General features: G+C 43.3%; 1 protein-coding gene across 5 annotated transcripts in view; it reads right to left on the reverse strand.

The window, feature by feature from the left end:
* GRIK4 (glutamate ionotropic receptor kainate type subunit 4) overlaps positions 1 to 24,736 on the reverse strand; it is a 234,319-nt gene extending 209,583 nt beyond the window's left edge. The window contains exon 1 of one of the 5 annotated variants that reach the window (XM_083163052.1): positions 24,260 to 24,728. The gene's annotated coding sequence lies outside the window, so the exon portion shown is untranslated. Of the gene's footprint in view, positions 1 to 24,259 lie in introns of all 5 variants that reach the window. The other 4 variants (XM_083163053.1, XM_083163056.1, XM_083163057.1 and 1 more) reach the window with 4 other exon arrangements.
* Positions 24,737 to 26,085: the final 1,349 nt, after the last annotated feature.

Raw genomic sequence — 26,085 nt, forward strand, 5'->3', positions numbered from 1 at the left:
AAAACAAAGACCTTGTTGGAATTGACCCCACCCCAATTCTCTTAGATCATAGTGATAGAGACAGTTTACAAACTTTAGAATCTTTATGGAATGAAAATAACACGATGGAAATAGAATTGTTTGATATCAATGCACACTCTGAAGATCGTATAAAACCAGTTTTTAAAAAGAAATCATCCTTCTTTCCAATTGATCAGAAAAGCCCTGCCATAACACTATTCTATAACAAAACAATGGATGACTTTAAGAAAATCTGTACTCAAACAAATAAAGGTAGAAACAAATTTCCGTATAGTGACAACTTGTCAAAAAAAGAACGCTTGGCTATTAAACATTTTAAAGAAGACACCTCGATAGTTATTAGACAAGCGGATAAGGGAGGGGGGGTTGTTCTGCTGGATAGACAATATTATATATCAGAAGCATTAAAACAACTTAATGATGCAAATTACTATCTGAAACTACCAGCAGATCCAACCACCTCCTTCCTTGCCGAATTTAAATCTATGCTGGATGAGGCAGTACTGAAGAATGTGATATCTAAGGATGAGCACTCTTTTCTTTTTTCTCACCATCCCATCACTCCTATATTTTATCACTTACCTAAAATTCACAAATGTTTACAATCACCACCTGGTCGTCCCATTATCTCTGGTGTTGGGTCCCTCACCTCTAATTTGTCACATTTCGTTGATTTTTATTTACAAAAATTTGTCACAGCACTCCCCTCACATATTAGAGACACTACCGACATTCTCAATAAAACACTGGATCTCAATTGGTCTGAGGACTGGGCATTTCTAACCTTAGATGTCCAGGCCCTCTATACCAATATCCCCCATTCCAGAGGTCTTGAGGCCGTCAGTTATTTTCTTGATACAGATATTAGTCTCTCTGTAGACAAAAAACAATTCATTCTAAATTCCATTCTATATATATTAAAACATAATTATTTTACTTTTGAAGACAAATTTTATTTACAACAGCTTGGAACGGCCATGGGGACCAGATTTGCACCTAGTTTTGCTAACCTCTATATGGGCCGCCTAGAGGAACAACTTATTTGGGGCGGTCCATATAGAGAGAATCTGGTCCTCTATGGCCGTTTCATAGACGACCTCTTTATCATCTGGAATGGGGGACCCACTAAAGCTCTGGAATTTGTTAATTTTTTAAACACCAACACCTTTAATTTGATTTTTACACATACTTTTAGTTCAGTTTCAGTTAACTTCCTAGATATCACATTCTCGGTGCTCCACAATAAACTTATTTCCACTAACTATATGAAACCAGTAGGTACAGGAAATTATCTTCATTTCAATAGCGGCCATCACAAGCCGTGGATTGTTAATATTCCTAAAAACCAGATACTCAGGCTACGAAGGAATTGTACAACTGATCTTGAATTCGAGACCCAATCAGAGATTATGCTTAATCACTTTAGAAGTAGAGGCTACCCTGACGAACTGTTGACTAAAGCCCATAATGAAGCTAAACTAACCCCTAGAAAAAATCTCCTAGCCATAAAAAATAAAAATGTTAAAACACTGCCTCAATCAGTATCTTTGGAACCAGCTAAAGAATCCCCATTGTTTACCTCAAAATATAACCTTAAGTCTAATTCCATTAAAAAAGTCATACAAAAAAACTTTGAAATCTTAAAATACGACAAAGTACTATCTAAATGTTTAAAAGAACCCAGAATAGTTTTCAAAAGAAATCAAAATCTTAGAGATCTCGTAGCACCTAGTATGCTACGACAAGAATTCACTAACCCGATGACCACCAATCTTTCGTGGCTACCAGCTAAACCCAACGGGAACTATAAATGTGGCAAAACCATCTGCCTTACTTGTAAATTTATGAAAAACAAAAATCATTCGATTACCTCCACCCACAACTCCAAAGAGTACCCTATCAAACAATTCATGAACTGCGATACCAATTATTGTATATACATGTTACAATGCCCATGTAATTTTCAATATATAGGAAGAACAACCCGTAGTTTAAAGAATCGCTTTAGAGAACACAGAACCAACATTATAAAGAAATTTCAATTTCATAGTGTCTCTCGCCACTTTTCAGAGATTCATGATGGGAATCCATCAAGTATTATATTTACAGGTATTGAACATATTGTTTCTACCAAAAGGGGTGGTGATAGATTCAAACGTTTATGTCTGGCTGAATCCTCCTGGATTTTCAAAATGGATACCCTTAGCCCTTTGGGCCTTAATGAAGCTCTAGATTTTTCTTGTTTAGATTAGTTCTTTACAATAATAGTGGCCCACAGACCATAACATAAGTTGGGTCCCACCACTATGCAGTGGTCCTGTCCGCCACTTTCTCAATTATTTCTCAAACTGTTGATGTTTTCTTTAAATAACTCGGGGTCATTCTAGTAAGAACCTCTTTACACATATATATATTTTTCAATTCAACTAAATAAACAAATAATACATTATTTTTCTTCCCTCCTTCTTCCCTCTCTTTGTCCAATTTTCCACATAGATCTAAACATAAGACCTCTGCGGGGACCAGAAAGACGGACGACAACCCTAATTAGGGTCTGCAGTCCTCCCTTTTTCTGATTCTCACAGGGCATTTGCGATGTATGATTACTCTACAATCTAGTGATACTACTATATATATATGTACATAAATAAATTTATTCATTATTATTTTCATTATTTATATTATATTATTATATTCTTTCTTTATTATTATTAATATTTAATATAAAAATATATTTATCGCTATTTATTATTATTAATATATTTTTATATATATTTTTTATTTTATTTTATTTATTTATTATTTATCATTTATTATTATTATTACTATTATTTTGCTCTCCATTTCTGCTCTACATATAAATGAACTAATATTCAATCAAATACTCTCTCTCTCATCTGATATCCACTCTCACCTAATTACTGTATATTACCGCATTTAAATTCATTTGATATATATTTGTATTAATTTAATTTAAATTTTTACTTATCTTCTTGCCATAGATATATATGTTGATTGTTTTTAATTGCTCTCGTCTGCTAATGATCAATGTATTTTATATACACTTATCATTATCTGTGTATATTGTTTTCTATTTCATTATTATAATTTTATATATATTCCATTTAGCCTAAGAGGACACGCTGTATATTTTGGTTATGCACTTGCTGAAAAAATTCTTCCTCACACGTTGTTACTATTACTAAGTGAATAATTGACCACTTATTCAATCAGCGATGGACTTATAAATACCTAGTACAAGCAATGGCTTTTACACAGCTTGAAAAAGTCTCCAGTGGCTTTGGGAGACGAAACGCGTTGCCCCACTTCCGCCCCACTACCGCCAGTTTACCTAGCAGACCTGTGACGGACTTCCGCCCTTACCTCTTGTCTCAGGACTCCCTGCCGCTACGTCATCCGGCCGGAGTTCCCTCGCCGTACTCAGTTCCACACGCAGCCCGGCGTTTAGCCGCCCTAAGGAACCGGTCCGTGTCGTGCACCTGCCGCAACAGGCCACCCGCTAAGCAGTCCCCGGAGGCATTCGGATGAAATCGCAGTGAGTGTTTCTGTGCCATTCAAGCACAACGTCCAAAATCCCCACTGCATGGGTTCACTACTAACAGAGCTTGCTACGCTTTATTAACCCGCAAACATCCGCCTACCTACTTGCTCACTGTAACTCCTGCATGAACTTTTCTGCGTGTCAATTACACGCTAATTCAAGTCAACTGTGGCTATATATCTTGACTGCTTCAAATAACCCTATGTGCATTCATCTAAAAACGGCAATTTACTAAAGGGACATTTCTACCCTTATTTGCACAAATCCCCCATATTCCTGCTGGGACGCCAGCCTATGGTGACTTATGAAAATTCACAAGAGTCTGCTATTTTATTTTCATTATACTGGCCTAAAGTATTTTACTGTGTACTAATATATGCAATTGTGTCTATTATACTCCAATTTCAGTTTATTACCCACCTTACTCTTAAGCATATTATTTGTGGTCTATATTACATGTCATTTATACTCCAGTTTTAGTTTACATACCTTCCTAATATCTTTTATATTTATGATTTTATTTATGTGTGTTTAAATGTTTAAATTTATATAAAATTTGTATAACCCATTCCAACGTGTCCTGAAACTCATTCTGCTTGGTGTGCTCATACTTTTTTTATATATAGTTCTGGCTGACAGCGCAGTGTGTTTTTTTCCTTTTTGTCTACATCTGTTGTGGAAAGAAGCAAATTAGCTATTAATTTGTCTCTTCCACTTCTTTGAAGTCTGGCAGACTTCTCACTACTGCAGCAGCGAGTCAGAACACACTTAATATCACAGTATTTTTACTTTTGATTAACCAATCACGTATTTCCATCTACTAGCGCCGGGGCCCCTAGGAGACTAGGTTTTTTTCCCTGTCTCTTGGGTACACAAATTAGCACAGGAACTATGCATAGACATTACACAATATACACTAATTGTCATGTTGATAATTGTGCTCCCAGTCTAACGTGTACCCAGTACAGTACATTACTATGTATCCTCTGATCAGCGACGAATCGGCCCTGGAATTTGTGCGTGCACAAATCCACCGCACTTGCAGGCTTTGCCTCTCCTGGCTTGCAGAAGAGGTGGATAGCAGCAGTTGATGCCCCCCTCTCTCCTGGACCTCAGCGGCACACAGAGAGAGCCGCCTGACCCAATCCGCGAGTCCAGTGGCTCTTTCTGTGCGCCAATTTGGAGGCAGAGCTTCCACCCTGCACAAAGAAATCATCCCACCTGGCCATCGACCCCTCTGGCATATGCCTGAAGTGTCAGATGGCCAGTCTGGCCCTGCCTCTGAACCATTGCTAGACGGTGGGCATTGGTAGCCTATCCCACCTTTCTATATATCAAAATGTGAATTGCCTGCCTGATAGACATTTTAATTCTTTTTTTTAAATGTTTTTTTTTCATGGGGGGGGAGGTGGTGGTGGGGGTGGGGGTGGTGGTGGTGGTGGGGGGGGGGGGGGTAGCACCATTTGATCACAATGCACCGGTGGTATTTTAATATTTTAAGAAAGCAAGGGCATAGAAATCATTACTGCAGAGAAGAGGCAAATTTTTTGACCAATTTCTTTGACCAATTTTGTTCATTTTGGCCCTTCTGAACGATATTGGACAAAATATCCTTCAGTGTGTGCACTGTTGACCAATTTCCCTTGAACCCAGTGTCCTGGACGAAAGATGCTGATGAAAGATATTGACGAACAATCTAGCTACAGTCTATAGACTATTTTTGAAAGATATCTATGGAGCTGCATGCACAGTTGACAGACAACCTTTATGAACAACTGGCGCATCAGCATTCGTTGATCATCGCATACACACTGAAAGATATTTTGACCAATATCGTTCAGAAAGGCCAAAACGAACGAAATTGGTCAAAAAATTGTACAGTGTGCATGCACCCTAAGTCAAAAGTCTTCAGAATATTTAGCAACTACAGGAGATTCATACTGTGAACCGTGGACTATACGCATGTGCATTGTGTCTATAATCGGCCGCCGTGTGGATTTGCAGCAGTGCATTCAAGTTTGAATAAGGCCCTATACCCTTGGAAGGAGAGTTCATTTCTTGACCCCCTATTCATTTATCGTTCCTAACATAGATTCACCCCACCCACACACTGCCACAAAGCAGTATACATATATTTGCCCTCCTCCTCTCTCTGCCATCCCATGCCACGCTGAGAGCTGGGCACTTAAATACAAATGATGATCTGTCGGACTACAGCTAAGAACATTGGCTACCAAATAGATGCTTACAAGGTACTTAAAGTGCTATTGAATGGAGAAAAAAACCTTCTATGCGGGATCGCTGCTTTAATTAACTTGATTTAAAACTTAATATTCTAGTTGAGGGTGAAATCTAATTTGCATTGTGCTTTTAAAGAGAGATTGCGGTTTGTTCGAGTTGACATGAGAAAGTGTCGCGGTGTCACCGTCATCTTTATCTGAATCAACAACAACAGAAAGACAATGGAAACCGTGTGAACAGTAAAACACTATAATTACATCTGTACTTTGGCTTTGCTGAAAGTATATGACGCAATATATTTCAGGCTGAACAAGCTAATGGCAAGCTGAGACGCTCATTCCCTAAAACAGTGGTTCTCAATCACTTCCCACCTGGGTTCCCCCTGGCAGCACATTTCTGTTAATTGTATCCCAAACATTCGCACGGTGATACATTTGTAATGCATATAATTGCTATTAGATTAAATGTTTCGCTGCCGCTATATATAAAAGTGAAAAATGCGTTCTAAATAAGATTTAAACAAATGATACATAAATAGATTGAATATGAATTATTTCAAATTTCAACTAAATCTGTAGGCCCCGCGCACACATATTAGTATATTGTAAAATGACAGCACGTTATGTCCTAATGGGGTTATACCTTTTGTTTAAAGTTATTTTATAGCTGGATGTGGGAGTAACCAACAAGGGGTAGTTCTAGCTGTAGGCAATGTTATAGGGTCATCCATACAATCCCTATACTCTGGGAAAGAGACAATAGTGCATGTGGCAGTACCACTACAAAAGAGACTGGTTGCTATTGGTATTCCAGCCACCCCTCCCACAGCCTAACCCCAATATTCCTATCCCATAGCCTACCCATAAATGTCCCCTGCAGCAGCCTAATCCCAACAGTCCCTTCCTGCAGCCTAACCCTAACAGTCCTCCCCCCGAAGCCTAACTGTAACAGTCCCCTCCCACAGCCTTACCATAAAAGTCCCCCCCGCAGCCAAAACCCAACAGTCCCGTCCCGCAGCCTAACCCTAACAGTCTTCTCCTACAGCCTAACCCCAAACAGTCCCTTCCCGCAGCCTAACCCCAACAGTCCTCTCCCAACTAACTAGCCTTACTAACCCCCTCTTGCCTATTACTTCAGTACCGACTGTCAGTATCCATCAGGACATTGCTGTCGTCATTGTAATTCAACCGCAGGGATATTATCTACATACCAAAGAGACAGTTTGGTGATCTCTCTCTCATCCTTGTTCTTGAAGATTTCACTACAGGAGTATTTAAGGATAACGCCATTACATTATTCCAAGTACCACATATAAGCATTGCCTGCCTTTTATGTTCTGCCGCAGTGTAATTATACCAGGTACATATTCTACACTTTGCGTTAATGAACAAATGACTGATAATAATACAAGTGCAATTTAGGCTGAACATAAGTAAAGTAGCTTTAATACGAGTGCTGTTTAGCTTGTAATATACACTGTAATTACCTTTTATACAGAATGCTAATAAACTCAGTATTTTTAAACGGAATTTAAGTGTGGCAATGGGATATAATATAGGGGTAGAGCACGTAGTGTATTGCAGGTGTTATACAAACAAACTGGATAGAGATCTGTACAAGGAAAACAGGCTTCAGCACAGTTATAAGGTGGCCAACCACAAGGAAGCAGCCAATGTTGTGGTTGGTAGTTCATAAGCTAGACCAGTGGTAGCCAACCCTAGCCCTCGAGAGCTACCAACAGTTCACATTTTCCAGACAACCTAGCTGCTGCACAGCTGCACTCAATCACTGACACATTTTAAAAGATACACAGATGGAGCTAATTAGCTCACTTGTGATTCTGTGAGGAGACCTGCAAAACATGCACTGTTGGTAGCTCTCGAGGACTAGGGTTGGCTACCCCAGAGCTAGGGCTACTAAAATTAGTGCTGGATTCCTCTATAAACACACACACACACATACACACACACAAAAAAACATAAAAAAATATTTAATTTCAAACTCTTCAGCGGCCCCCCACATTCTCCCACTGAGGCTTATGGCTAACCATTGCACAGACTGGTAATGCAAAATAAAGTTAGCAACAATGCAACAACAACAACAACAACAACAACAACAACAACAACAAAACCAGCAGGACTTGCCACAAAGTCTCCCATATTGTAGACTGATGGGCCCTACACACGGAGAGATTTGTGCCAAAGATTCATAACGGGAGATTCAGCATGAGAGATTTCCCTTAAACTGAATCTCTCAGATATTGGGCCCACACACAGAGAGATTTGTTCCAGAGATTCATAACGGGAGATTCAGCATGAGAGATTTCAAATCTCTCACCTAGGGTGGGATGTACTAAACAAAAAATGCGGTAAAAACCATGCCCCGTGGCCGCCAGCATCGCTGCGCAACTGGACTTCCCTGTCATTAAAGTCCAAGCAGCAGCAAGGATCGCAAAGGGCAGCTGATATCGGGGGGAGCTGCCCTTTGCGTTGCACATATGTTAGTACATATGCAGTGAGCAGCGGCGCAATGGGAGGGGAGATGTACCGCTGCTGCTTAGTACATCCCACCATGAAAGTGTTTAGGCAACTTCAGGGAATAAAAAAATATATAAATATAAACATATAAATACAGGTCAGCGTATAAGTATAAGCGTTGGTGGCATAGCGCTCCCCCCAAAAAACATATATAAGCATTGGTGGTATAGTGCTCACCCCAAAAAACATATAAACGTTGGTGGTATAGCGCTTCCCCCAAAAAACATATATAAACGGTGGTATAGTGCTCCCTCCAAAAGACATATATAAGCGTTGGTGGTATAGCACTCCCCCCAAAAAACATATAAAAACGTTGGTGGTATAACACTCCCCCCAAAAAAACATATATAAGTGTTGGTGGTATAGTGTTCCCCCAAAAAAACATATATAAGTGTTGGTGGTATAGTGTTCCCTCCAAAAACATATATGAACGTTGGTGGTATAGCGCTGCCCCCAAAAAACATATATAAACGGTGGTGGTATAGCGCTCCCTCCAAAAAACATATATAAGCGTTGGTGGTATAGCGCTCCCCCAAAAAAACATATATAAACGGTGGTGGTATAGCGCTCCCCCCAAAAAAACATATATAAGCGTTGGTGGTATAGCGCTCCCCCCAAAAAACATATAAAACCGTTGATGGTATAGCGCTCCCCCCAAAAAAACATATATAAGTGTTGGTGGTATAGCGCTCCCCCAAAAAACATATATAAGCGTTGGTGGTATAGCGCTCCCTCCAAAAAACATATATAAGCAATGGTGGTATAGCGTTCTGTCCAAAAAACATATATAAGCGTTGGTGGTATAGCACTCCCCCCAAAAAAACATTGGTGGTATAACGCTCCCCCCAAAAAAAACATATATAAGTGTTGATGGTATAGTGTTCCCCCCAAACATATTTAAGCATTGGTGGCACAGTGGGGAACAAAAAAAATTACAATTCCGGAGTCTTCTTCCACGTCCTCACCCGCCCGCAGGACTGCTGGCGGGACAGGCAGGGCAGGCGGAGAGGCAGGGTGAAGAAAGGCCCTGCTCCCACGTGCTCACCCGCCCGCAGCTTGAAGACGGCGGACGGATGTCGGATGGCTGGAGAGGTTAGGCGGGATTCAGAGCACTCGCTCAGAAGGAGCTGCTCCCCCCTGCTATGCTGGCGATGTTCTGAGTGAGTGCTCTGAATTAACCAGCGGTGCGGTTATTAATCGCGGGGCTGCGGGGACGCGCTTATGAATTGCTGTGTGTGCTACACATACAGCATTTCTCTGCCATTTTCTGAGGGATCAATTTAAAAAATGTAAAATCGCTCAGAAAATGGCTTCATATGGCCCTGTGTGTGGGGCCCTATGGTATTTATTCTGTGTAGTGATTAATGTACTTTCTAGTCCTTCTGTGCCCTCTGTCCATCATGCTTTTGTCACTATTCCCCATGTGTGTGTGTGTGTGTGTTCCTAGGACTTCATTCATATGGCATAACCCTGTAAGCTGTTATCCTTATATGATCATGCAGGAAGTATCCAGGGGGGAAGCGAAGCATCTAACCAAAAGGCAATCTCAGGACATAACCCAATTACCCTGTCACTGTTCCTTCTAATTGCCCTTCTTTGTGCATCTCTGAAATCTAACAGATATTGGGGAGCTTGACACAGCAGGAGAACAGCAGGAGAGTGACAGCTGAGGGAGGAAATAGGGATAGACCTGATGCTTGAAGAACCCACCAATCAGGAAACTATGCAACTCGCCTGATTATTCTAGCACCGCAGGATTTGGGAGGTTTTAAAATCACTTGCACAGGTCTCATGTTAGTCGCTGTCCTGGGCTAAGAGGTAATACTCTGCCTAGGAACGTTGTGAAATGCATCATCCACCCTGGGTGGGCTCAACTACGCTCCTGTGTGGAGCGTCCAATGCTGTGTGGACTTATACAGGTTTTGTGCACTATCACGGCTGTGTGGAATACGTGATAGGGTTGTGGTGGGGATCCCTGTGGAATCGGAGGACTAAACTGTGTGGATAAGCGCTGTGTGGATAAATGATAGTTTTGCTGTGTGGAATTTTGTTGGAACTGTGACTCTAAAAGGACTGCCTTTTTGGACTGCTACAGATGGAGCGCTTCTCAGCCAGCGCTGGGGCTCGCCAGAATGCCCCCGCTGGTGAGCCGGCGCTCCATCTAACTGGGATGTGCGAGCGTCCCACACGCATGCGCGTCCCAGTTTCCTGGCGGCGGGGGATGCAAACCCTGCCCGTCTCTGCTTCAGGGAGATGGGCAGAGTTAGGGGGGGAGCGGGGAGGAGGGATCGGGTGGCGGGGACTGGCGGTGAAGTGGTGGGGACCGGCGGAGAGCTCCGTAGTAAGGGGGCGTCCCCTTCCGGCGGCTGACGGATCTACCGCCAGCCCCTGCAAGAATGACCTGCGCTCCATCTGTACTTGGATATTGTTTCTATGTCTAACAGCCACAAGGGAATGGGTCTCTACTGTCCGCCAGTAACCAGGGAATGGGGTCTTTAATGTCTAATAGCTATCAGGGATTGTGATCTGTGCTGTCTAACGGATACCAAGTAATGGGTCTGTACTGTCTAACAGCCACCTGGGAATGGGTCGGTGCTGTCTAACAGCCACAAGGGAATGGGGTCTTTACTGTCCACTAGTAACCAGGGAATAGGATCTCTGCTGTCCTCCAGTAACCAGGGAATAGGATCTCTTCTGTCCATCAGTAACCATGGAATGGGGTCTGTACTGCCAAATAGCCACCAGGGAATGGGTCTGTGCTGTCTAACAGCCACAAGGGAATGGGGTCTTCACTTTCCACCAGTAACAAGGGAATGGGGTCTTTACTGTCTAATAGCTATCAGGGATTGTGATCTGTGCTGTCTAACAGATGCCAAGTAATGTGTCTGTACTGTCTAACAGCCGCCTGGGAAGGGGTCTGTTCGGTCTAACAGCCCCCAAGGGAATGGGGTCTTCACTGTCCACTAGTAACCAGGGAATAGGATCACTGCTGTCCTCCAGTAACCAGGGAATATGATCTCCTCTGTCCACCAGTAACCAGGGAATGGGGTCTGTACTGCCTAATAGCCACCAGGGAATGGGTCTGTGCTGTCTAACAGCCACAAGGGAATGGAGTCTTCACTTTCCACCAGTAACAAGGGAATGGGGTCTTTACTGTCTAATAGCTATCAGGGATTGTGATATGTGCTGTCTAACAGATGCCAAGTAATGTGTGTGTACTGTCTAACAGTCACCTGGGAATAGGCCTGTACTGTCTAACAGCTGCCAGGGAATGGAATCTGAACTGTCCACCTGTAATCAGTGAATGGGGTCTGAACTGTCCACCTGTAATCAGTGAATGGGGTCTGAACTGTCTAACAGTATTTGTCACAGGGTTATCAGTAATTAGGTCGATAGTCAATAGGTCAATCACTACTGGTCAACAGTCAAAAGGTTGAGACATGAAAAAGTTTGACATGCATTAGGTTGGCATGGTCAAAAGGTCAACACAAGCAGTAGGTCGACATGAAAAATGTTGACATGAAATTTTTATGTTTTTCATGTCTATGTCGACATAAGTACCATATAAGTGTAGCGCTTTGCTTGCCATGCCTCGGGCACACTATTATATACTCCCTCTATGTCCACGTGGATAGGTAACCCTTTGAGTGCCAACATCTCACTGGGCCAGATGCACTAAGCTTCAAAAGTGATAAAATGGAGAGTAATAAAGAACCAACTAATCAGCTCCTGCCTGACATTTTTCAAACACAGCCTATGACCAGGCAGGCAGGAGCTGATTGGCTGGCTGTTTATCACTCTCCATTTTATCACTTTTGAAACTTAGTGCATCTGGCCCTGTGAGAGATGTGCAAATATTCACTAAAAATACCAGCGTCACTCACATTTGTTATATAAATTCAAATAAAAAATGTTGTGTAAAAAAATATTCCTAGAAAAGGACTCTCCACTGTCCACAAGTAACCAGGGAATAAGGTCTGTACTGTCTAACAGTCACCAGTAATTTGGGTCTTTACTGTACGTTATCCACCAGCATTTTACATGGAAGATTATAGTCTACCTGATTATTATGATTTGACATAGCATTGGTTAAATAAATATGTAAAAATTCAAGTTTCTATATTTTGTTACACTTACAGCATAACGTACGTGCTTGTACTCAACAGACATTTATTTATAAGTGTCAATGAGCAATTCAGATCTGTTATCACGCACAAGTACTTTATCATTTCTTTTATAAATAATGAAGGCAGTGACGGCTGTAGGTGGATCATGTCACCGTTCCCTAAAGGCTGCAAAAATCCCAAAAACATCTTTCAATGTGAAAAGGAATAATAAAAAAAAAAGATGCTACATGATATACATCTTTGTTTGCTTATACTACAATCAATTCCCTTTTATGGTCCTAAGGAAAGAGAGCTCTAGTCCCCAGAAATATTGTCCTTGTGGATGGGGAAATATATATATGTCCATGTATTAATGCTACTCACAAGCCCTGTGAACCTTTTCAAACATAAAACCAATCTTTCATCTTTATAAAATCTTGTGCCGCTGTCTATGTTCCAAGGAAATAAGTGACTGCTCTGCTTATTTCTACATAGGGCCAGAGGGCAACTGGGTTGCTGCATTATGTTTGCCTAGTGCTGGACTGAAGTGTGTGTATATATATATATATATATATATATATATATATATATATATATACATAGAAAGCACTTACCCCCTCGCAGAAAGGATTGGAGCCGGCACACAGTAGTAGGTGAAGAAAAAAAGGGTTTATTGCAATTACATCATTGCACAAAGAGACAGCTGCCGACCTGACAGCCGTTTCAACTGCATGTGAGCAGTTTTCATCAGAGCTCACATGCAGTTGAAACGGCTGTCAGGTCGGCAGCTGTCTCTTTGTGCAATGATGTAATAGCAATAAACCCTTTTTTTCCTCACCTACTACTGTGTGCTGGCTCCAATCCTTTCTGCGAGGGGGTAAGTGCTTTCTATTAACCACATTATGTGCCTGGCACCGGAACAGTTTTATCTTTAACCAGAGTGCCAACCTGAGAACCCAACTGTCTATATATATACATATATACATATACACATATACATATATATATATACATATATATATACACACACACGTACACGAGATATGCACAGTAACTTTGACTATCCTAAAAATAACTTCTGAAGACGTCTACAGTCTGCTCCCCTGGTAATCTTGGTAATGCACACTCTACAGGGTTACGATGATTAATTTTTTTCACGTCAGGATGATCTTGGGAGAATTCTCACTATCATTTGGGAATATATAAATTTCCTTCACTTCAGCTGCCTTTAAGGAAAGCTGTATAGTCAAAAAGTTGAGGGTTTTCTTATTACTGTGCAATTTATCATCAAAATGTATTATTTTATTAGAATGTCTTCAGTTATTACTTATAGGTCCTTTAAAATAGCTTTGATTAATAAAAGGCTACAAAGTAACTTCTAAGATAAATTACCAGCTTGGATCAGGACACTCTCTCAGTAGCTGCTTCCTCATCCAACACTCCAGAGTGTTGGATGAGGAATCAGCTACTGAGAGAGTGTCCTGATCCAAGCTGGTAATTTATCTTAGATTACCTATAGCACATAATCAGAACTATCCAAAATTGGTTGACCACATCCACAATGCCATATTGATGTTTTAGACACATTGATCAACAAAACCTCATACTTGAATCACTATTTATATGATCTCAGATCGGTTTTACCCCTGATGAAGTCGTTGGGACGAAACAAGTGGGGTACTTTTTGCAATAAAAAGAGGTACTTATGTATTATCTGGGCTCCCATGTTAAATGCACCCCATTTTTTCATACCCCTACTATCCAACTATGCATGGAGTTGATTTTATATAGTGTGGTGAGCGCAGCGAGCCACCGTACCCGAAGCTTGGCGAGCGCAGTGAGCCCCGCGAGGGGACGTGGTCTCATAAGAAAAAAGGGAGCCCAGATATTACATAAGTACCTAAAAAGATTATTCATCACAAACAAACTATGCATAATTATTGCGAATACATGCAACATCGAAATAATCTCGGAAATAACACGGAAATAATCTCCAGAATGTACATCTGAGTTTTATTTAATTACCAACTGCTGTTGTACATTTTATATACTAGGTTGCGCACTCCAATCATATTTTCTGTTCTATTTGTTTTCTATTACTCACTAACAAGAGGAATTTTGGTGGTGCAGCATCTAATACTTAGCGCAATTCAGAGTCAAACCCCCAATTTTATATATATATATATATATATATATATATATATATATATATCATATCCAGCAAGCAAAATGAGGACAACCAGCACCAGTACATCCATTACTCTGTTGAAAAAGGTGTTGGTACACCGAAACGGCTGCCAACCATGAGGACCAGTATAAGTATATTTATTTGTCATGTGATCTAAAGCTGCTATGTTTGCAATCTGCTACTGAAGCCTGCTAGCTTCATTAAATCTTGGTGTTTTTCCTACAAGACTGGTGCTTGCTGGATATGAGGATATGATTTCTGCAATATTTATAACCTGGCACAGTTGATCATTACATTGGAAGGTGTTGTGCGTACAACCCTGCGCTATTATATATATATATATATATATATATATATATATATATATATATATATTTTTATTTATTTATGCATTTTCTATTTATTTATCTTTATATATCTATATATCTATATGTTTATCCATTTGTTTATCTATTGTTTATCTATTTATTTATCTATTTATTTATGTATCTATTTATTTGTCTATTTACACTTTTGCAATATTTTTTGTTGTTGTTGCTGCGATTTTCTGTAAACACTCTGGAAAGGGAAACACAATCCACCCACAGACAATTTCACAAAATGACTTGTTAATTAGCAGGAAGATTAGTATGAATACAGTTAATCCAACAACTCCAGATTTAGTGAAAGCAGCCACGGGCAGCATATGTCATGTTGGAATGCTTGAGAGCTGTATCAATTAAACACAGCCAATAAGACGCCTGTTCATTAGATACTATTCATGAACAAGTACACATTTTACAGACTTACAAGATAATGAGCTAAATAAAACAGTATTACTACAAACAGGAACCTAATCTGTGCACGTGTGTTTTCCTCATGTATTTTTAATCGTTTCGGTGTGGAGATAACGAGCATTAGGACATATGGTTCAATGATCCCATAGCCTACAGCGTTCTACCAGTGTTTAACTGGCGGCTTTACAGATTTTTTAAATGTACCATAACTGACACTTTTTAAACTCAGCCTGTATGTAAGATGGCAGTTAGAAGCGGGATGGCTGATAGTTTATCTATCTGTACTGTACCACTCTCCAGCGCTTAGTATATATCCTCTAAAGTGGGAAATACTTAGTGAGGCCAAAATATTACAATGATCCTTTATGAATAGGAGAATCTCAGCTATAAGGGACTTATCTGATGTCATGGTGTTTTAAGAGAGAAGACCCATGTGCAGGCTCCTCCGGCTGGGCCCCCTTCTCTCTGCCGGCACAGTGGGTAGCAGGGTCTGAGCACTAGAGCACTAGAGCACACAGGGCCTACTGTGCATGCACAGACCTCTGGGAAAATGTTGCAGGGGACATTTTTCTGGTGATATCGGCACCAACAGTATTGTGGAGTCTGAGCACTAGAGCTCTCAGATTCCACTGCACATGAACAGATCTCCAGAAAAATGGCACAGGGGCCATTTTTTTTTGTGATCTTCACAGCGCCACTGCCGCCATCACAGGACTCCAGAGGGTATTTAGAAAATGGGCGCAGCATATATGCGGTGTGGTTGGGACTCGGGGGCCCATGTGCACCGTGCAGGCTTGTGACCAGTGGCGCATTCAGGGGGGGGACTGGGCGGGTTTCTGATGCTCTGACCAAAATTCAAATAGGGGAGCCACATCCAGCTGCAGCCCGAAATGTTGCCAGTTGGGACACACTGACAGTTTGTGTAGCTCCTCTATTTAAATTTTGCAGTGTGCAGCTGTCCATCACTGCTTATGATGATAAAATGGTGACATGATAATTATTTGTGGATGGGTGGGGTATTCAATAAAGCATGATGCATACATCCCATTTCAGGAGGGATAAAATGCGCTCTATCTGGACGGGGGAGGTGGCCCCAACTGTCGCTTTAATACTGGCAGCTGGCCGTTGTCCTGCAACACCTCCTTCGTCATGAGCTATATTTCCAACCATTCTGTCATACTTGCCTACTTTTGAAAACTAGTTTCAGGGAGATTTTATCTACTAGTAGAATGCGCCGCACCGCTGAGAGGGTGTCATGCTCCACCCAGAAGGTGTGTCTGACTCCACCTATGGGCGTACCTATCACCACTAATGGGTGTGGTCTGCAGTGGCAGAGGAAAACTCTGGAACACTCTGGGCCTGATTCAGATGCGGGCGACGCTCCATGTATCACTGCACTAAGGGGGTGATTCAACACCGCTTGCTAAGCAGCAGTCACTCGCTGCCTAGCAAGCGGCTTAACGCAGTCTGCCCAAAAGGCCCCTCCGCCGAATCCCCTCGGGACCATGTGCAGGGATGTACGCGAACACATCCCCTCGCATGCGGCCGAAGGGGAGACTGGTGGCCGACTATCGAATGATTTCTCTACCCTTCGGAAATAAGTCAGTCGGAACTGCCGAAGAGGGGGCGGGTGTTGACGTCATGTGATGTCAGCTGCCCGCCCCCGGAAGGCATCGGCCCTCCTGCGTTTCATAAAATGCTGGGCATTCCCCTCCAGACGCTCCACGCCACCACCTTCCTCCCCTACCCGTATCAATGCCTTGGCGACTGTGATAGACACTGAAGGCATTCACACAGTTGCCCTGCACGAATACTAGTGTCCATTTGGGTGTCTCTGAAACACTGCCACCTGTTGGCAGCGAGTGAAACTACATCTCTTTCTCTCTCACACATGCAATCACAAGGTAACAGACTAGCTTTCGAAGCATTTGCTATGACCGGGCTTACTAGTATATATACAGTATATAGTAACCACAGCCCTGTATATATCTAACTTAGATCCTAATTCCATACTGTACTATACTGTATGTGCCAATAATACAAACCTTGCCTCTATCTCTTTCCATGACTGATCCCTAAGAACAAGGCCGCAGTGTGAGGCTGTGTCAGGCTACAACCTCCGTTATTGCAGCTTATTATCAGTTTAAAATGTTTTCCACCAAACACAAACAAAAGACTTCATTCACAGCCCAACAAGAGTAATTAATGACTTAAGACCCTATGAGTGTCTTCTGAAAGCAGTAATTACCGCTAAACTTTCGTCTGGAAATAAGGGCCTGTGCCTCCTGTGGGGACATCTAATTTTGATCTTTGTGGTGCTGGAGTAAAAGCAATTTCAGAGACATAAAATCAGGTTGCACGGGGGAAGCCTGGCGGTGTCGGAGATGGACATGGAAGAATAAGAGATTTGAGCTAAATCGGATGGTAATTGAATTCAAGTCCTGCAGGCTAGAAGAGCAGGGAGCGATGGCTTCATATCCAGCTGCCAGGCGTTATGTCGCCAGGAGGTGCGGACAGCTCTTTCTTCTTCCCCTGCAGCAATATGGGCGCAATGGGAGCCTCTTCTTCTTCTATTGTAAGTGTGGTACTCATGCTGTGTATGAAGGTCTCCTGTTAAGAGTGAAGGTACGTAAAGGCATCTCCTGAATTGTATCTGGATCAGAGGCCAGCTGTGGGGCAGGACTGGAGATCAGGTGGCCTTATATGTATGGAAATGACTCCGTCCCTATTTGCATCTGGCTGGAGGCACTCTCAGTGGTCCGGTAATGCAGATACACCAGCAACTGACAATGGGAGTGGTTGTGGTGCCAGAAAAAGGACAATGAAGAGGGCTAGATGGAGCCTGGACCATATAATGATCCTTTTAGGCCACAGGCACTTGGATGGATCCCATAAATTTACTTTTATACGTAAAAAAGATAATCAATAGGTCGACCCCAAATGGTCAACATGCAAAACGGTCAACAGGGTCAAAACAATCAATAGGTAAAAGATAGACAATGCATAAGGTCAACAGGTTGATAAGATTGACATGACAATGGTCAATACACATATGGTCAACACCAAGTTTTTGGGGGTTTTTCAACTTTTTTCTTTATCATTTAGCATCCCTGTGGATAGGATTGGGAATAGTAACCAAAGTAATCCAAAGAATGGCGAGTGAAGCAAGCCCGCGAGATATGGTAAAACCAGTGGTGGGATTCAAATAAATTAACAACAGGTTCTATGTCCTAAAGCCCATTGCGCATAAAGCCGCATGCCGTAATGCCAATTACCCATAAGGCCATACGCTGTATACCCATTACACATTGTGCTACACACCGTGATGCCCGTTACACATTATGCTGCACACCATGATGCCCATTACATATTTGAAACATCAGTGCCACTTATCTACAGGCTCATTGCTAGGGGGGGGTTTGATTGATGACAGGGGCTTCATGCTGGATGCCAAGGGGGCTTCATGATGGATGCCAAGGGGGCTTCATGCTCGTTGCCAAGGGAAAATACATGCTGGTTGTCGAGGGGGAGTAAATTGCTCATTGTCAAGGGGGAATACATGCTGGTTGCCAAGGGGGAATAAATTGCTCGTTGTCAAGGGGGAATACATGCTGGTTGCCAAGGGGGAGTAAATTGCTTGTTGTCAAGGGGGAATACATGCTGGTTGCCAAGGGGTAGTAAATTGCTCGTTGTCAAGGAGGAGTTAAATGCCGCCGCATCTTACTGCGACAGACACTCACAAGGTGCTGTGACAGCCGGGCAGAGAGCTGCGTGCTGCCTGGCTGTATACTGAAAGCAGGTCCGTGGCTATTTTGAATTCTCCCGCTGGACCGCGGGTCAATAGGAGCTCACGGCCCGGCAGCCAATAATGAGCCAACACTGCTGCTCCTTATTGGCTGCTGGACCGCAAGCTTCTACTGGCTCGCGGTCCAGCAGTAGCATTCAAAAATAGTCGCGGACCTGCTTTGTGTATACAGCCGGGCAGCACGCAGCTGTCTGCCTGGCTTTCATAGCTGTTTAAAGTACCTTGCGAGTGTCCACGGCAGTACTTAGCAAACGGTTCTGCAGAACCGATCGTATATTAGGTATTGGTTCTGCAGAACCGGTGAGAACCGGCTGAATCCCACCACTGGGCGAAACATACAAAACTACATAACAAAAACTTGCCCACTATTTTCATGTTGTCCTTTTGACCCAATTGAACCCTGTCGACCTCTTCTACATGTTGCATATTGATCATCTACAGTCAACCTATTGACTGTCTACACTTTTGCTGTAGGTCTCTTTATGGGGGTTTTAGATTTTAGTTTACGTTGGCAAATTCAGGGGTATCCAGCCTATGGAGGAGACTGATGTGCCTGCTACACAATACATAAAGGACAAGACAAACACTCCTGTATCATGGACAGTAAAGAGGATGCCATTAGGGGCAAGAGACCCCCTGGCTATCAGTCACTTTACCCCTGAGAAATAATGGTACAAGGGAAATGCTGCTGTCAGTCAGACACTTTAACAAAGTGATAATTGGCTCCGCCTGAGCTGTAGGTGGAGGTGTCCAATAGACTTCTGCACCTTTATCAGAGCTGATCATGCTGGTCCTGGTAATGCTGGATAAACCGGGGGGGGGGGGGGGGGGCGCTAATGTGCGCATATTAATTTATGATTTCCTCTTGTGTTCTTTTATCACAGAGCAGTCAGTTAGTGCATGACTGGGTTAGGATAGGATGGGGGGATAGGGGGGGGTCAGGATGCCGTCGGTCAGAATACTGACTCTGGCATCCCAAAGGAGGGAATCCCAACAGGGGTCAGGTAAGAATACTTACCCTCCACCTGCTGCAGTTCCATCCACCTCATTGTTTATCTGGCCCTGTGTATGTTGCATGTGTCCTGGCTTCCCGTTACATTGGTAGAGAAGCATGAAGGCCACTATGATGAACAAGATCATCATAGTGGATAATCTTGGATGTCTTCTCGCCAACTCAAACTCAATATTTCCAAAACAGAATTACTTATATTCCCACCAACTAAGAACAGTTACCATCCTGATATCTCCATCACTGTTGACAACTCTACAATCTACCCTACCCCACAAGCTCGTTGCTTAGGGGTCATCCTCGACTCTGACTTGTCCTTTCTTCCCCACATTCAATCTGTCTCCAAATCATGTTACATGCATCTAAAAAACATATCCAAAATACGACCGTATCTCACACAAGACACTACTAAATCTCTTATCCATGCACTCATTACATCCCACACTGATTATTGCAATAGTCTCCTAACTGGTCTTCCCAAGAACAGACTCTCACCACTGCAATCCATTTTAAATGCTGCTGCTAGGCTGATCTTCCTTGCAAGACGCTCATCGTCTGCTGATCCGCTCTGCCAGTCCCTCCATTGGATACCTGTGTTTTACCGTATTCAATATAAAACACTTCTACTCACATACAAAGCCATTAACTATACTGCACAAGCATATATCTCTCTACTTATCACAAAATATCTCCCATCTCGACCACACCGCTCTGCGCCAGATCTGCGTCTCTCTTCTGCACGGATCACTAGCTCCCATTCACTATTACAGGACTTTCAACGGGCTGCTTCCATTCTATGGAATGCCCTTCCCCGCACAATAAGACTCTCCACTAGCCTCCAAACTTTCAAGCGTTCCCTGAAAACACAACTCTTCAGGCAAGCCTATCATATTTAAGTTCTACACGCATAACCCTCTGAGGCACTTATGCATTACATAGCTTCCCTTCTGGACCTGTAACTTGGTGGGACTGCTATGCTATTACTGGTGCCTGTCCTTGTGTTTCCCTCCTATATCCCTATAGATTGTAAGCTTGCAGCAGGGCCCTCCTACCTCCAAGTCTGTCTGTTGCTACCCAGTTTGTTTTATCACTGTCTACAATTGTAAAGTGCAATGGAATCTGCTGCGCTATATAAGAAACTGTAAATAAATAATAAATAAACAAGAGGGATTATGGTTGTTGTGTTGGTCACAGGTGCTTGCACTTGCTTGGGAGGTGGAAGTGCACCATGGTCATGTTTCCAGTGTGCACCAACACAATAGGCCAGATGCATAAAGCGGTTGGGATTAGCTGGTGGTTTATCACTGTCCACTTTATCACTTTTTGAAGCTTGGTCCATCCGGCCCAGTGTGTGATTGGGTTATATCACCTGGTCGACACATTGAAGAACATGTAGACAATGCAATGTATGCTGTTGACCTTACGGGGTTCTAGGTTGTGTCCGGGCCAACAGTTTCGGCTGTGTCCTCTACTTTACCTCCTTCCGATGATACTAAACCCTACAACTCATGGGCTGTATAGCAACTCGTCCACAGCCCAGCATGCTGCATGCACACCCAGGAAATCCACGGTGAGCCCAGAAATACAGCACACAACCTGCTACAGTGTCAGTACTGTGCCGCCGTGCCTCAGAGGTGACATGATCCTTCTTGGTACACTTCAACGCCAGAAGAGAAACATTGTTCTAGGCAAAGGTTCAGCAGACACTCTACTAAGAAACATGAAACTGCCGTTGTCAAGAATACTGATGGCCTTTCCTAGTGAGCTAGAAAATAAAGGATCGGAGTCTGCTCCACAAATCAATGATTGGGATATCCAGAACTTGTGTCAAAGTCTCCAGACACCACTGCTTGACTGAAGTATTATTCCCAGACGCTGGGAAGGGAGGAGGAGAACGTAAGCTAGATATCGCTGTGAATCATCTCTGCTAGGGGAAAGTTTCAATTTAAAGAACTCCCCACACGCTTGTTCCTGGCACAGGCATGAGGAGAATTCTAAGTATCTCATGCTCCATGGGGGTACAAGCCTGGGAGTACTTCCTGACCTATGGGAGACCCAGGCATGGGAATAACTCCCGCGGAGAGGGCATTAAATCGAGTTTCAGGGTCACAATTTTATTTTTGCCTGACAGAAGGTGCCCAGCACAGGCACTTAGGAGGGTACGGTGCCAACGCTCCTCAGAAAATTTATATTGGAGCCCTGGGGCAGATTTATTTATCCTGGTGAAGTGATAAACTTTAAGGTGATAACGCAGCAGCAAATCAGATCCTCTCAATTTTCAAATCCAGCCTGTAACATGACAGCTGATTGGCTGCTGATTTAACACCTTCCGCTTTATCACTTCGTCAGTCTGAATCCCTGTCCCCTAATAATAGGAAAAAGCAAGCACGGCTCTAATAAAGTATTATGCACAGAGCACTTGCTGAACGTCCCTTTCTAATGTGCATGGGTTGAATCCAAATACTGTATAAATGAATGAATGAACCGCAGACTATATTAACCCTTCTCCAGGCTAACACGTTGGATATAATTAACTCAAAGTGGACTACAATAGGAGTAGGCAGCTCTAGAATTACATTGGCATTGGGCTCTGTGACTATGCTCATCTGCGGGGCACACAGAGCAGTATATATCTGTGGGTGATACCAGAATGCCAGTCTACTGTGCTTACCTGGTGCCAATGAGTTTGCTATTACTGTAAAGGTTTCTTTACCCTGAATGAGAATATTACAGGAACAATTTCCTCATGCAACTTGTAATTGACTGCTGTCAGTGTGCACAGCACACGCGTGGATCTGCATGAGGATCAAATCCTTATCCCTGCAGCATTTTCACAGCAAATCCCCCACTCCCCCCTCCCCCCTGTCAACATCCCACTTAGAATGCGAAGTGAGGAGAAATGAAAAAACATCATTAACCTGCTCCCCTGCTCTGTGCTTCCCCTGGGGCACAGAATGGAGAAAATTATAGATGAAACACATGTCATTCCCCATCTCAGCTTGTCATAGCCGGAGCTTGCCTGGTGCAGTCAGCGGTACCCAACATTGTGAACACCGCACACAATAGTAGTAAAATGCAAGTATAAATGCCAATTAAAAAATAAAACAAAGTCCAGACAATTTAAAGCAGATACACAGAGATCCTCTGGTAGGTCAAGCATTACAGCCACTGTACAGTTGTACAGAGTCTGACTTGGATGATCAGCAGCCTCTACAAAAAGAGGAATATCTGGCCCACCCTGTCTGCTGTGCTACAGTACACAATAGAATCACTGCAATTGTGTCTTCATAAATAAGTCAGACTGTCCCCTGGAATTCTTCTGAACTGAATGACATTTTTGGGAGCAGAGCATCCTTGTTAGATGCAATCCCCAGCAGCAGCAGCAGCAGCAGCAGCAGCACAGGATTGCAGTGTGTGCTGGTGGGGGAAGAGCTTTGGTCTGTAACTAGTGATATCAGTACCAGCCATTCTACAAAGCCCATCAGCAGCCTCTGCTCTGCAGCTGGTGCGGCTCTCACCCATGGCCTGTACACCTGCCGCTCGTGGTACACCAGAGGGCACCACACTCACAGCCAGGCACATCCACAGTGCTGCTGATACTAGCAGGCAATAGCTGTATTATTATAACAGCAGAAACACCTCCAGCACCGCCTGGCTTATTGCGATGCATGAATGCACTGTGATAACACAGAGGACAATCCTGAATGTATAAATCAAGATATTTTTGGAAATCATCAATTTGCAGAAGGGAAGTGACTGGGAGGGGGCAGTGATGCAGCAGTGCATTGGGCACAGATAGGCTGGTTGGCATAATACACATTATACACACCACTGCTTTCACATGGAAGCTGCAATCACAGTAACCCTCACTCTGCCAGACTGACTGGCAAGTGCTGGGGCAGCTGCAATTATATAGCTGGTACAGGAGGGGGGGGGGGGGGGATACATAATGCAATGAGAACTTAGAACTGAGCAAATGATGTATCATGAGGGTGGAAAGGAGTCTTCTGTTACCTTATAATAGATGTGTACACAGCCAGCTCATTGCATGCTTCCTTCCTTCCTTCCCCAGGCGGCCACTGATCTCACTGGTCCCCTGGATTTGCTATGGAGCCTCTGCTAATGAGAGGTGTGAGTGAGACAGTCCTTGTCTTCCCTTTCCCTCTCCTCCATGCTTCATTCTGCTGCCTCTGGTGTCATCCTTCCTAAATGCAGCACCACACACAGCACATCTGGGGCTGATGCAGTAGGGGAGAGAGAGACAGGCAGAGGGGAGGCAGGGGGGGGGGGTGCAGTGCAGAGGGGGTGCAGAGAGTGTGAGAGAGAGCAGAGAGGGGGAAACAGAAAGACTTCCTTATGGCTCATCCAGCAAAAAGAGACTGTGGGGAGAAGGAGACATGCAGGGAGTCTGTGGGGCTGTGGAGAAGGAGGGGATTAGCTGGGAGAAGGGATTGGAAAAGGAGGGGTAAGGACTAGTTAGCGAGCGAGAGGGGAACGTTGGAAGAAATAAAATTCATGGAAATCGGACGATTGGCTGGGAAAAATGACGTAAGACGGAATCTGGGAATAAAATACAGCTCCACAGGTACAACGTGACCTGGAAATTAATACGGACACTATCGGCTAATTAGTGATTAGGACAAATGAAATGGGCATTGGGACAATTGCTGCTTGCAGAATACAGATAGGGCTGCTGGTGGCGGAACACGTCTCACATCATTCCCAATTTGGGTGAATAATTGTAGGTTTGCAATGAGTAGAACATAGGATGAGACCACACTAAATACAAACACATCTATGCAGGCTTCTGGTTAGTGAGACCAGCAAAGACCAGCAATTGTATCCTTGCTTTTGTGTTTTATTAAAATGTCACATATGTCTGGTAGGTATCCACCTGTTCAGATACCAGGTGATATTATTCGGTTCATCCTTGCCAATAACTAGTATTAATGTAACGTAGTTTAACTCTTTGTTTGGTTGGACAGCTGGTCCAGCCCCGACCACAGGAATGACACAACGCTTTATTACTCATAGGGCGATTTCAGGCAATATCGCCAGGGATATGGTCGCTGAGCGTGTGTACGAGGCGATGGTCGCTAGGAGGACGCGCCGTGACCAGCCCAGTACTGGTCGCTGGTCGGAGGGGCAGGGTCCAGCGACCAGCGGCTTTCTCCTGCGCTGGTCGCAGGTGAAAACGGGACACTCTGCAATTTGGTCACTGAGCGATTTATCTCTGAGCGACCAAATCGCCCCATGTGTATGGAGCTTTAGTCATTGGTTCCCAAGCACACTCCTCAAGGCACCTCAACAATACAGGTTTTAAGAATATCCATGCTTAGGCAAAGGGTCCTCAAATAGGTCCTCAGTCAGTTTGATGATACCATCTTTTTAAAAGCATGGATATTCCTAAGACCCGGAGTGTTGGGGTGCCTTGAAGACCGAGGATGGGAACTAGGGTTCGAGACTCTTCCTCACGTTTAGCCTGAATGACAGATTAAATAAATGAAGTCAGAGTTGTCCTCCTGTTTGGTCTGTGTATTAGGCCACACCCTGGAGCGTGCTAGTTGTACAACAAGACTCTCTACAAAGTGCCCACACTGTGCCACATATCCCTTCCCTAGTGGGCCTGTGAGGCGATGCAGTTTCCGTGGTGAGCCCAAGTCTTCCGGATGGGGCAGAACTCATATAACACCCTGCACCACCACCGCACCATATGTCTATAACATGGGGACAGTGAGATGAGGCCACATTTTAAACATGTCAGTTCAGTTTGCTCACCTCCATTCCTGATAAACTCATACATATATGGATGTCACAAGTATAGGGCCTGATTCAGAGCG

This window comes from Crinia signifera, chromosome 19, assembly GCF_055691185.1.
Source record: "Crinia signifera chromosome 19, ASM5569118v1, whole genome shotgun sequence".
NCBI lineage: Eukaryota > Metazoa > Chordata > Amphibia > Anura > Myobatrachidae > Crinia > Crinia signifera.